Source organism: Chlamydotis macqueenii, chromosome 5, assembly GCF_036417535.1.
Source record: "Chlamydotis macqueenii isolate bChlMac1 chromosome 5, bChlMac1.mat, whole genome shotgun sequence".
Lineage (NCBI taxonomy): Eukaryota > Metazoa > Chordata > Aves > Otidiformes > Otididae > Chlamydotis > Chlamydotis macqueenii.
Genome location: NC_141560.1, coordinates 52,393,461 through 52,407,709, shown reverse-complemented (window position 1 = coordinate 52,407,709; position 14,249 = coordinate 52,393,461). Strand labels below are relative to the sequence as shown.

Sequence of the window (14,249 nt, the reverse complement as noted above, 5' to 3'; positions counted from 1 at the left end):
AGACCTGATAGCAGTCTTCCAGTACCTCAAGGGGGCCTACAAGAAAGATGGGGAAAGACTGTTTAGTAGGGCCTGTTGCAATAGGATGAGGGGTAATGGTTTTAAAATAGAGGAGGGTAGATTTAAATTGGAAATTAGGAAAAATTTTTTTACGATGCGAGTTATAGAACACTGGAAGGGGTTGCCCAGAGAGGTGGTGGATGCCCCATCTCTGGAAACATTCAAGGCCAGGCTGGATGAGGCTCTGAGCAACCTTATCTAGTCGGGGATGTCCCTGCTCCTTGCAGGGGGGTTGGACTAGATGTCCTTTGAAGGTCCCTTCCAACTCTAACCATTCTATGATTCTATGATTCTATGATTCTATGATATTGATTTGGCTGAGTTTGTGGCAGTGTAGTTCACCTGTGTGTGTTTGGAGTTGGGAGGGATTGGGCAGACAAAACCTAAGCAATAAATTTATGTTAAAGAGCTAGCAAAAATATGAAGACCTTAACTACGTAGGAAAAACAGCACATTTTTGAAATTGCTAAATGCCTGTGTATTCCCACTGGGACTGTTGGAAACCTGGCAGCTGTATAAGAAGCTCTTTTTTTGTGTGTGTTTCCAACAGGAAAACACAGATTGTTTTATTATAGCTAACACAGAAAATTCATTTGGAACCAATAAATAAGTTTCAGAGTCTATCTGATGGTGCCATAACAATATTACAAGAGAAAAAAGATAAGACATTTATAACAAGTTACATGCCTCAGTGGTGCCTTATCAGGTTATGTGAATAGCAAAGATCAGACAAGTGCCAGTTAAGAGTGTAATAAAGTCTGTACAATACTAGGCTTTAGCAATGTTGACACTTGCAGGAAAGCAGAAGGTAGACTGTTTTATATATCTTAATAAATCCTGTTTAGTAAGCACTATTTGCTTGTCATAAAACCAAATCACTAACACAGCTGTCTGTGCAGAATACTATCCACAAAGTTTTGGATAAAGAGGGCTCAGTTTTCCTTGACAAATGGACACAGCCCCTCTTCAGCAATTTATCTTTTGTCAACACCTTCTGAACCATGGAAGTTTATAAGCGACAGAGCTGACGGGTTTAGCTGCTGGAATTTCAATGGGAAAACTAAACCAGGAGATACTCAACACCTAGGTTGGCTTAAAATGAGTTCTTCGATAGGGGAAAAAGGTAATTTTTTTTCTCAGTTTTCAATTTATTTGCTATACTATTATTGTCTTAATTTTATTTCTTTTAGTATACAATATAGTCCAGGTATTTTATATTGATATTTTCCCATAACATAAAACATAACCAAGAGTTAATGCAGGTTAGAGGCACAAAAAGTAGATCTAAAGTGGCATTTTTACCTTGTTGATACAATTTTTTTTCTTGATTAAAACTGTAATTTTCTTTAACATGGTCTTGCAAAATATTTCCTTTCTTTTCCAAGAGAAAAATGTTTCAATGGCATTTTCATTAATATTTTTCAGATTAGCTCAGTTCATGACCTTTGAGTGATTTTGCCTTTAGTAGTCTGTATTTACACAGCACTTTGGGTTAAAATGATAGCACACTACTACTATGTACCACATTTGCTCCAAATGTCTACTAGATCTTCTGAAATCGTAACCGGTAAAAAACAGAAGTGAATTATGATTCCCAATGGAAAAATAGATGGTTTATGCCTTAAAAACACATTCATTTAATTTATCATGGTAACATAATAATTTATTCAACATTATTCATGAGTAACTAGTTCTCTGATAGTCTACTAAAACGCCCCAATGTGCCTGGACCTAATATGGGGTCCACTAGAGTGAGCAATAAAGCTTCATGTCGTTCTGTAGCTTTCTCTTGGTTAGGAGGAAGTCACCTGATGTGTGCACATCGTCTTTGAACATATTTCCCAAAAAGTACAAATCTTTAAAGTTAATATTGGTATTGGGTGTTGATTTGTTTAAATTCCCCTAATATGCATACAGTTGAATAGATACAACTTGGTTTACATTTATCCTACACACAATGAAGAGAACTAGAGTTAGGAGCTTACGTAGACCACTGTATAATCATTAAACACTCACTACAGGGATTATAGAGATTTCTATGGAAACCAAAGGGTAAGTCAGAGGATCTATATCAAATGCTGTGAATGTCTGCTGCAGTGTCTGATCAGAGAGCTAACTCTCCAGCTGTTGGATACAAGAAGATAAGAAAGGGCTCAAGCCATAAAATAAATCAGATCTGCATTTCAGACACTTTGGAAGTGGAAGAGTTTATTTTCATTTGGCTTATTGCACTGACAGAGTCCATGAACAAAACAAATGAACAGACAAAACCTACCCAGAGCCAAATCCAGATTCAAACACTCCTGGCTATGATGTGGGTTAAGATAGAATTTTTTTTTTTTTTTTAAAAAAGGTAAAACCTCAATGTGCTCTCAACTAACACCATTCCTGTGAAGATACTCATCAAAGTTTCTGATTTTCAATCATTGTCCAGAAAGAAAAAAAAAAATAGTTTGCCTCATGTAGGTATTTTCTCACTGCATATGAAATCAGAAACTTCTTGAATTGTTGCTCTTGTCTGGACAGAAATTACTGAAGGGTAACAAAGAGCTAGGCAGTGATTCTGAGTATCTTCTAACATTACAAATGTACATAATTTCTTGTCATACTAAACCATAATGTTCTTAGTTTTTCTGTATAATAACAGATTGAGACAGTTCATTGTGTAAAATCTCTGTTTATATGGAGAGAAAAACAAATGTGTGCATAAATGCAGGCATACATACACATATCCATATTCATATGTGAATATAAATACGGATGGCTTAATTTCTTTCACAGGTCTTTTACTCAAACCTTCACTTGTCTAATCTGCTTAATCATTCTCTTTTTCTATAAAATACAAATATTTCAGCATGTGTTCTCTCTTCTCTTGAGTCTCGTTGCTCAAAAGGAGTAAGGAGTACAAAGCAGTTTGTTAAAATAAGTTAAAAGAGCATAGCTTATTTGGCCAAAGAATCAAAGGAGGTTATGACATTTCTTTGTATACACATAAAAGGTTTCAATCTGAAGTGGGGAGAAGAAAGATGCAAAGAGAATGATGCAAACTAGAAAATGCAGTAGGCACAATATCAGACAGTGATAAACTGGTCATGATCTTGAAAGTACCAGATGTGGCATTGGTTTACCAAAAGGTTATTAGAAAACTAAATAACTTGATGACGGATCTTGATCCCCAAAGAAGGGTTGAGGTAAGATTGGAGGAGAAATCCTGGAAATAGACTTTACAGTTGTGATACCTCCCCCTTCCCATATCCTCGCAATATCTCCAGGGACAGGAAGAGTGTGGAAGGACAAAGTAGGAAGCAATCATTTACCCTATGTTCCTTCATGCATGATTTGGCTTCCAGGTGTGTTTCACAGACTCTGAAGTCCTGGAGATTGGGCACAAATAAGAGAGTGTAGTGGTGCTTGTGTGGCATTCCCCTCTAACAAACACCCAGCTGCTGTAACTTGTTTGCACACAGAGAGTTAAACCAGATCTTGAGCAGAGAGGAACAGTTTTCTCACAGAAGTATATCGGAAGGGGTTGTTGGGTTTGTGGGGTTTCTCCTCTTTCCTCTGAGTGTGATTCGTCAAAGTCCATATACATAGCAAAACCTACATCCATTCTTTTCTGTATCCTTTGCTCTGTTCCTCATTACAGGATGTCTTTAAAGCTACAGGCTCTGGCTAGACTGTTTTGTTTATGCTTTCCTGATTTATGACCTCCAGATGAGTTTTCTGTAGGAAAGCATTTTTTTTCAAAATTGTGCCTTTAATGTGATATCCATTCAAGAGGCAAAGCAAGTATTTTTAGGAAATAAAAGAAGACTCTAAGGCTTGTCATGAAACAATGAATGATGCCAAGCCTGGCTTTAAGCATATAGACCATTTGACATGAGGAAATTTTATGCAAAGGAACCTATGCCCTGTTTTCTTGGCAGATTTCTGGTAGGTTCACTGTGCTCTGATTGATTTGTCTTTTCTTGTGCATAACAGTGTTCTGGTTTTGTTTAGTGAGGGGGGGCCTAAGGTGGCAGCTTCTGTAGGAAACTGCTAGAAGTTGCTCCCCTTTGTTTAGTGGACTTGGCCGGGCCTAGGGCGGACCCACTGCCGGCCAAGGCCGAGCCAATTGGTAGCAGAATGTCCTGTGATAACGCCTCTGCGATAACGTATTTAAGAAGGGGAAAACAGGAAAAAAACGGAGAGAAGATGTGAAGCAGCTGAGTGGGGGCAGAGATGGGGAGGTGCGAGCCTTGTGGGCCTTACAGGCCTCACCCTCTGGCCTCCCGCCAGGCAGCTGACTGGTCCCAACTCGGCCCGGCCTGGTTGCAAGAGGTGGAGAGGAGATGAGAAGTGAAGAAGATGTAAAAAGGATCCTGAGAGGCGTCTGCCAGCCTGTTGTGAGGAACAGCTGCAGACGCCAAGGTCAGTGAAGAAGGAGGGGTAGGAGTAATGCGGCTACTGGCCAAGATTCCCCTGCAGCCTGTGGTGATAACCATGGTGGAGCAGGTTGTCCCCCTGCAGCCCATGGAGGTCCACAGAGGGGCAGAGATTCACCTGCAGCCCATGGAGGACCCCACACCGGAGCAGGTGGAGGCCTGAAGGAGGCTGTGGCCCATGGAGGGCCCACTGGGGCAGCTGTTCTGGAGGGACTGCACCCCATGGAAGAGATGACCCATGCTGGAGCAGTTTCACGAAGGACTGTGGCCTGTGGGAGGGACCCCACGAAGGAGCAGGGGAGGAATGCGAGGAGTTCTTCACCCGACAATGAAGCAGCGGCATGAAACAACGCAAGATGAACTGACCACAACCCCCATTCCCTTTTCCCCCCTGTGCCACTCAGAAGGGGAAGGTAGTAGAGATAATGCTAAGCCCGGGAAGAGGGAGGGGTGGGGGGAAGTTATCTTGTTCCCTGTCTGAGTATCCTGCTAGTTTTAGAAATAAATGAACAGTTTTCCCCAAGTCGAGTCTGTTTTGCCTGTAACGGTAACTTTAAAGATTTTTCCCTGTCCTTATCTCAAACCTTGAGCCGTTTTTTCTTATATCATCTCCCCCTATTCTCTCGGAGGGTGGGGGGAGCGAGAGAGAGACTGCGTAGTCTGGTCCCGATCAGGGCTGGACTACGACAAACAGCATTACTTGCAGCAAACAGGCTAGTCTATACAAATAATTTGCTACATGTTCTTGGAAAGATGTCAAATCCAGAAAGAAGTTTAATTAACCTTTGCGGTCAAGCTGATAAGGCACAAACTTGTTTGCAGCAGTAACACTGGCTAAATACAGATGGTTAATCTTGATGAGGACATGAGCCGTCAATATGCCCTTCAAGATTTTACTTCCCTTTACGTACCATTTTGGCAGTTGCCTTTTATGATATCTCCCCTGCTATGAAATTTTAGATAGATGCAAATTCCAGGGAGGTCTGTGGCATGCAGTTTAAATTTCTGCATATTTCTACCCAAAGAATGAGAAATTATCTGATGTATTTCGCTGGCCTCATTCTGGTGTTTGAATGACAATGCTTCTGGCACACATGTACTGGTGAATCCTCTTGGGAATCCTTTTGGATGAAAAGTATTAACCAAATGTAAATTTTGACTTGTTAGAAATACTACTTCTAAGTTTGTTTTAGGAATTATGTGAACAGATGTTTGAAAAGCCTGGCTAACACACTTTGAAATGCAGGGCAAAAGCTAGTGCTGTTACCTGCCTGGTTTGAGTCTAGAACAACAGGAATTCACTCATTTTGCACCACTGAGAACAGGACGCTGCTACATCTGTATGTTTGAAAAGACCTGACTTGTTCCAGAGAGTTGAGTCATTTTTACTATTTTAGGAATGCATATACTGATTTATAAACAAAGGACTAGAAACAATCTGTGTGCCAGCACTGTTTAGTCTTATTTTGGAAGTAGATTAGAACCTGGCTTCAATGCACACCCTTTCTGCAATTGCCAAAGAATGAAGATCACTTAGAAGTTGTCTCTGCTAATGTTCAGAGTAGGCTTGTTTTGTCTTCTACCAACCACCCTCCCACATTTAGAATTATAGAACAGTTTAGGTTGGAAGGGACTGTTAAAGGTCACCTAGTCCAATCCCCCTGCAAGGAGCAGGGACATCTTCAACCAGATCAGATTGCTTAAAGCCCCATCCAACCTAATCTTGAATTTTTCCAAAGATGGAGCATCTATCACCTCTCTGGGCAAACCCTTCCAGTGTTTCACCACTCTCACTGTAAAAAACTTCTTCCTTATATCCAGTCTGAATCTACCTCCTTCTATTTTAAAATCATTACCCCTCATCCTATCACAACAGGCCCTACTAAAAAGTTTCTCCCCATCTTTCTTATAAGCCCCCTTTTAGATACTGAAAGGCTGCTGTAAGGTCTCCCTCCTCTTCTCCAGGCTGAACAACCCCAATTCTCTCAGCCTGTCCTCATAGGAGAGGTGCTCCAGCCCTCTGATCATCTCTGTGGCCCTCCTCTGGGCTCACTCCAACAAGTCCGTGTCCGTTACATCAGGTCCTATATCCTGTATTGAACCTGTATACACTACATGTATTTCTTAAGTCAGCACCAAAATTCCTTCCAAAGGCCAGATGATGCCAAAGGGGCATAATCTTGCCATGTGATCTTCATTTCTGTAAGGAACATCTCTGCAGACACTTGCTTCTCCTCCAGACATCTCTCTTCTCCATGCAGAATGTGAGAAATGGTATGCTGACGGGTCAGAAGCCACGAACGAGGAATTGTGCAATTCATGTCCGTCGGCGTTCTGTGCTAAGATCTGCATGTGGGTAGACTCCAGCCCCACAGATACTGGCTGGAAAGTCATCAGCAGCTGGATCAGTCTGCTACGTGGAGGTGACCAGGTCTCCCACTGTGGTCAGGCTGCACTGTTGTTTGAGGTCAAGTAAAAGAACTTACGGTTGAGTTGAAAGGCAGATAGAGGCCCAAAGCCAACACCAAGGACAACGTAATTTCAATTGCAGCTACAGCTTTACTGACATAGCAGAATTACGCAAAACCGGGTAAGAACACACGTACACAGATTTTTCACTGAATGCATTCATTGAGTCACCCCACTATTCGTAGTGGTTAAGCTTTAGGCAAAGCAGCAAGGTGTTGGCCTCCTCCAGAAAAGTTCTCCCAAGTGATAATCTCTGCTGTTGACATAGCTGCAGAAAAAAACCACTGGTCTTTCACTTTCCTTAATCCTGCTAGTTTGTAATGCTAGACAGGACAAAAATTATCCAGAATGAGAATGAAAACTACTGGACTAAATGTTTCTACTATCTCACCTGCAATATTCTCTGCACTTCTAGCACATACACACCCCCAGTAATAACACTATCTCACATTAATTCAGGGCCTTTCATCCTCCTCAGTTTCACAAACTGTTTTAAGAATACTGTGTGGATAGGTGATTTCCATTTGTAGGCAATGCAGAGAACAGATAAATGCCGTGGAATAGAGAATAATAGAGAATAATGTTTAGCTGAAAATATAAGGCAAGTTTTCCAGCCATGAAAATTCCTCCAAACTGGAATCAGACCACCATGGGATTAGTATCTTCTCCTTTACTGAATTCATTTTGGATCATAATTTTTATCTGTATAATTGGTTTTTTTCAGCAAAACATCATCTTCAAATTATATGCATGATGTATGGGAGACAATGGTCTAATGCTGGGATAAAAGGTGAATGAGTCACCTATTGAATTGTTTATGTTACCCAGTAAGGGTCTCTGAAAGGTGCTATTTCAATGCATAATAACTGAGATTATGCTATTAAATTGTATCCAGAAAAAGTAAGTACAGAAATCACAGATGTCATACACACTTACTGGCATTGAAAACTAAAGAAGTAAAATATCAGAAATCTTTGCTAAATTCAGATATTAAATTGTTCTCTGAGGTTACTGTCCTGAAAGTATATATATATATATTATTTCTCCTTTAGTAAGGTTTTTATTAAAACTTCATTTCTTTCATGACACTGGGAAACTCACAAATACATGGACGAAGAGATACCTAAAACAAAGCTCTTATGGGCTAGTCTTATCAATCAATACCTGAACACATCTCTCAGCTCTTTGTTCTTGTAGAGTCCTTTAAAAACCTTGCGGGTTTTGACAGTTGCTATGATAGTGGTTCTGTGAGGTCAAGTGGAATTTTTCCATTTATTTTATTGGCATTTTTATCAAGATCACCACACCGAAAATTTTACTGCACTTTCTATTGGAACAAATCAGAAAGTATGTGATTTTGTACGTACATTACTAACTTTTCGATGGATATGAGCCAATGGCCCCTTCTGCCTTGCTTGCCCATTTTTTGGTACTTTGAAAGTCAAGACTCCTCGTATTTTTAGCTGCTGCTTTACTAGGAAAAAAAACCCAACTACATGGCAAATTACTCTACAGGTTGGAGTACTGTTCAAAATTTTAAAAGTATTACTGATATAGTAAAACTGTACTTAGGAATGTAGAGATCATCTTGAAGATATCAGGCGTTACCCCACTATATTCAATGATTGCACCTTAGACACCGCAGAAGAAAAAAAAGCCATATGGTCAAAACTTCTTTCTACAGACCTTTCCTTAGTCTGTACTACTAGCATTAATTTTGACTAACACACACTGCCATATAATCGCTATGGATATTTACTTAGGCCTTGCTGTTGGTTCACTGTTTTCACCTAGACAAGAAGATTCATGGAAACATTTGCGTATCATAATCTAATCACAGAGGAGATACTGTAAATGAGATTCGCCTGACTGTGCTGGAGTGGTTTTGGTCCATGTCTAGTTCTGAGTGCTTTTGATTTACAGTGACATCCCACCAGATTTCCATCCAAAAGGGCAATCTAATATTGGTTTGGAAAGTTCTTACAACAACCAGTTTCTACTTTGCCTCATCAAATTAGTCCTATAATTGTTTTATTTATTTGTTTATTAATCATATACAGTAAGTAGTGTTTTGAACAGTTTGGAAGACCGTTTATTGTTTGGTTTTGTTTTTTTCTCAAATCAAAGTAACCTGTCAGTGAATTAACTGGATGCAACCTTCTTTGTAACTGTGTGACCTGTTTTCACAATAAATTTTGAGGTGCCTGCCTGTTGTTGACCCAAGGATGAGAAACTGAGCTTTACTTCTTCAGGTGCGACACGCTCCAAAAAAAAAGTTACTGTGCATCTTTCCATTGACTTCAGTGAACTTCCTGTACATCACTCATTCATTGTCCATGTCTGCTTATTGATCAATGCCTTTAATATGCTACTGAACCAAAAGGAGTTAGCAGCTGGTCTGTCTACATCCATACAACCTGCTAGTTGTGCATCAGGAAGATGAAAATTTATTCAAATAGCAAATTTTTTTTGCTGAAGTTAAAGAATGCTGCAGTATTATCTATGTTAGAGGAGTTTCTCTTTTCTGTCCATAAATTTCAATGTTTCTTAAGACCTAACTGAGATCCAGGAGGCTGAAATAAGTTCAGGGAAGACTGATGCTCTGGAGAAATTACAGAGAGATTTTATTTGAGGAAATGGAAGTTTAGGTCGCTTTGGAGATAAACTCAAAAGTATGATTAGTGTAAGATATAAGCAGATGTAAGTATGTCAACAATCACTGAGGAAGCTTGGATCTACCTCATGTGAAAATAGTATTTTTACTGCAGACCCTTAATCATCAAAAAAGATAAAAAAATCATCAGCAGAACAAACTAGATAATTGCATATAAAAGGTCTCTGTTTGTTTCATTAACTGCACTTTCATCTAATTCCAGTTTCTTGAATGATATGGAGACAGGACAAAAGCGTAACAAGATTTCACAGTCTTTGAGAAGGTCTAGCAGTACTGCACTCCTTACACGACCTCTTTTCCGTGAGCCCTGAGACCACAACTTCGTGATAAAGTTCATCCAGCTTCCTTTCAGCACTGTTATGAATCGTATTGTGTGACTAGTACTGTAAAAGAGCCCATTTCTGTCCAGACATTGCAAAGAGAGGCATAGGTATCTGATATAAACACTGCAGATATCCAACAGGGGGTAGGATGAAGTCCACCTTTTTTCTTTTGTCTAATTAATTACATTATAGAAATAGTAGCCATACGTCTAAACTGTTATCATTATTACACATCTATTGGGAGGTGCTCCTTTACGTCATACCCTTTCATTCAATATTGTTCACGTAAAAATATGCAATACAATGTATTGAGGTTTGTTATGGTTACTAAAGATAACGATCTACACACTCACCCCCTGCCTTTTTTGAGGTAATTTTAGCCTGATGGTTTTGTTCCTCCATGCAGGGGTACAGTATCTCTTCGTACTAGTGAGGCAGTGGGGTAAATACTACACCAAAGGGAGAATGATTGCTCTATGGGACTATCTTTAAGTGTCATGCACAGTCAGAGAAGCAAGGGAGAAGTTGTATTTCCCATCTGCACTCCTAGCTCAGTGGATCACCAGGTCTGCATTGGGCTGATCTGGTTTACAACAGCACAGAGTAATTTGTAAAACCCCATATTAAATCACTCCACTAGGAAGAATTTTTGACAAATATCTGAAAGTCTGTAATGCACATATGACTTCATCACATAGAAGCTGAAACATGGACTACATTGAAGATGTGGTACAGAACAAATTTTCAGGATTTTCTTGGATTACGTGAAATATGTTCCTCCAATGAGAAGTAAATATTATAGATATAATAAAGATAAAAATCCAGTGCCCACCTCAAGGGCTGGACCATGAGGAGTAAAGATATGCCAGATGAGTGACTGCCCAAGTGAACTGCACTGTAACCTCTAGATAGGTGAAAATTCATTATTCATAAGTATGTAAAATCATTTACCTTTTTTATAAAACATCATCAGTTCATCTGACTTGTAGGCAAGTTCCTGTGGAGAAATACTCATCACTTCAATTAAGAAAAACAATGGTCTGTATTCTCCTGTGGCATGATTTGTCATTCCTGAAGTGGTTCAGTCCATAGCATGACCATGATTATAGCAGTACAGAGGTATTACACTCTATTGTAAGTGGTTCCCCTTAGAGCAGAAATAAACACTATGAACACACCAGATGTATACCACTCAAATTACAGCCATGCTACATTTTCAGTTCTGGTAAAGGTGTATGATTTCTATATATAGACAAAGCAAATCTGAAGCAAAATCAAGCAATCAAAAACCATTGTCTGCTTGGAGCTATACCTGTAAAATTTAGCAAAATATGCAAGGCTATGAGGAAAAAACCAACATGTTGTATGAGCTCTGGAACAAGAAGGCCTGGTTTACAAATCTGCATTATTGGTGATTAGTTCATGGCTTCTTTGATAGATAACAAGGGTTGAGCTCACATAATGGCCTTTCTTTTAATAGGCACATTTTTTTTTTCTTTTGGTTGTCCCTCTATTTTCTTTGATATTTGCAAGAATCTAGGACCTCTGGGGTCACACACCTCTGTCAGATTTCACCGAAATCAGCCACTGACCTCAGCTGTTGTCTGGGAACAGCAGATAAATACAGAAAGACCCACACTGCATCACTAAATTACCTTAACTCCCACAAAAAAAAAAAAAAACCAAAACCAAAAAACCAAAAAACCTGAAGCAAGGAGAAAAAAAAGATAGGTTTTATTCAAGCCAGTAGAAAGATGGAAGCAGCAGGTTTTTATACTCACTTAAATGTGCATTTGTCCAATATTCTGCTTTTCTGTTCCTCCTTCTGCCCCCAAGTCTAGTACATCATTGAAATGCAGGCCTTAAAGGTAGAGATGCAAAAATGCCCTTAGGAATGCTGAATCTCCAGAAAGGCCCTGAGGCTTTCAGCAATCCACATTTTTTGACAGATTTTGCAGTAGGGTCAAGTAAGGGGTGATCACTGCTGAAGAGTGAGGTGTAGCACTGATGCACAGCTTTCTCGCCAAGCCTAAGGCCATCCTATAGAGTAGCAGGGGAGAGAAGTCTACAGGTGGCTGAGGAGCAGTGAAGCAAGAGAGCAATGAAAGCTCTGTTGCTTTGCCTGTGGAAGAAAGGAGCCCAAATTTTCCTCCAACACCAACTCTTTGTACACTCCTGAGCAATGAACTTAATGCACCTGTACAAAGAGTCCCTTTACCTGGAAAATCACACAGCGAGCTTTCCTCTCCCCCCAGGATCAATTGTCTTGTGGAAAAAAGCAATGGTGTAAAAAGCCTTGCTGGAAAGAGAAGGAAACGTTTGAATGAGAGATTCCTCAGCAAAGGATGATGACACAGTCAGCTCTGTGCCACGTGCTTTGCATACCTGGTGGGTGCATCTATTCCAAACGCTCCTGTTCCCAGACAGTATCTTGACTCACAGTAACAATGATCAACTGGTATATGTTGGAGCAAAATAAATCAACTGTAATGTGGCATTTCGCTCCTAGCATTCCCTTCAGTTTTGTGTGGCACAGAAGCAAAACAGACCCAACAATGAGGACCACTCCTTTCAGTCCATCCTCAACAAATAGCTTCAATTTGTCTTTTGTTTCCAAGATGTAGAAGGGACAACACCTTCCAGGTGGGAGCTGCAAGATGATACCACTTTGTGTTCTGCCACCTGGGACTGTTTCAAGTGCAAATCAATTAGAAGTATTTAGGTTGTTTAAAATAAATGAAAAAAAATATACAACTTCAGCCTACCAGTTCTTCATATCTGCTTAGAGTACAGAAGTAGCAAGCAACCGTATATATCCCACGCCAGTTTTAGAGCAAAAACTTGCCACAGCTTTCCAGATGCTTTAAGAAGGGACACAGAGTACAAGCTACTGAAGCTGATCTTGCTGAATGAGCCCTTTTAAATCTAAATGGGATATAAACCCTGAAGATCTTGACTAGATCTTACCATCCTGCAACACACTTTCCATGAGAGATTGCCTCAGTGTCTTACAATTTTCTGGGGAATGGGATGCAGTTGCTGTAATTTGATTTGAGGACTGTCAATGACCAGCTTTAGGACAGAAGAGGTGAGAGTGGGAAAATTATTTAAAAAGTCTATTATCATTCTCTTGATTTGGGATTTTGATTTAGAAGTACTGCAGCAGGTGTCAAGGATGAATCTCTGCAGAGGCACTGAACCTATCGACTAAGGACATATTTATTGCTGGGCTGTTAGGTTACAGTTAATAGAAAGGAAGGAATCCGTTTTTCTGGTCAACACGTAACAACCTTTCTACTAAGACATAAAAAAAATGCTTGTGCAATTGACAAGTGACTTTTTTTTTTCCCCCATGTCTGTGAAAGCATTTTGAACATTACAAGTGGCCACTTTGCTGACATTCAGAAATGCATCTCACTGAAAACTGGTGGTCACTACTGAAAGAGCAAGCAAAGTTTTGCTTGGGCTTCCATCCAGCGATAAATAGAGGAAATGACCACATGGACAGCATGGCTCTATTTCTTGAATGATCCACATCTAAGAATGGCATTAAAAAAGGAGGACTGCAGTGAGAGGATCAGAGTAGAGACTGATTGAATGTGACTGTACCAGGTACTTCCGTGTGTAGGTACTCTATACAATAACTTACAATAATATTGTTCCCAGCTTTGCTACTTTGTTTTCTCTGCTTTTCAGCCAATATACCTAAACTGTCACCAGAATACAAATATTTTAAGTTAGTATCTCCTGTATATACCTAGTTACAGATTTAATACCTCTTTGGAAAGAAAAAAAATCAGCATCAGGCCAGTGACTGCAGTGTAACTCTTAGTGCTGATAAAGAGCAAAGGGAAAGTTTTTTGACCAAACTGATCAAAAGGAAAAAAAAAAAAGCTGGAAATGCAAAGAAAACTATAGTTCATAAGCTAGCACACCATGTTTTAAGCATACTAGCCTGTTCCCAGGATGCCACAGTTACTCAGTAAAAATTATGTCTAGGAATGCTGCGGCTTAGCGGCTTTTGGGTTTCTAAAGCCTGGGGCTTTGTTAGAAGCAGGACTCCCCCTGCCAGTTCACAGGCACTGACAGATCTTTCCAAAGAGCTTCAGGTTTACATGAAAACAATATACTATACTATTTGCTTTGAAATGTTTCAGAGTTTGGTTTTGGATTGGAATTCTTGATCATTAGCTTGTCAAAAAACAGACTTTGGAGGTAATTGTTAAACTTTCCAAGTTAAACATTTTACCTGCACACACAAAATAACAACGGTCATGAAAGCACACAAAAACATCTGCT

At 39.7% G+C, this 14,249-nt stretch overlaps 1 long non-coding RNA gene across 1 annotated transcript in view; it reads left to right on the top strand.

Moving 5' to 3' along the window:
* The first annotated feature begins 1,102 nt into the window (after positions 1–1,102).
* Positions 1,103–14,249, top strand: part of LOC147600582 (uncharacterized) — a 39,128-nt gene continuing 25,981 nt past the window's right edge. Inside the window, exon 1 of the long non-coding RNA XR_015258826.1 lies at positions 1,103–1,183. This is a non-coding gene — a long non-coding RNA (uncharacterized LOC147600582). The remainder of the gene's footprint in view (positions 1,184–14,249) is intronic.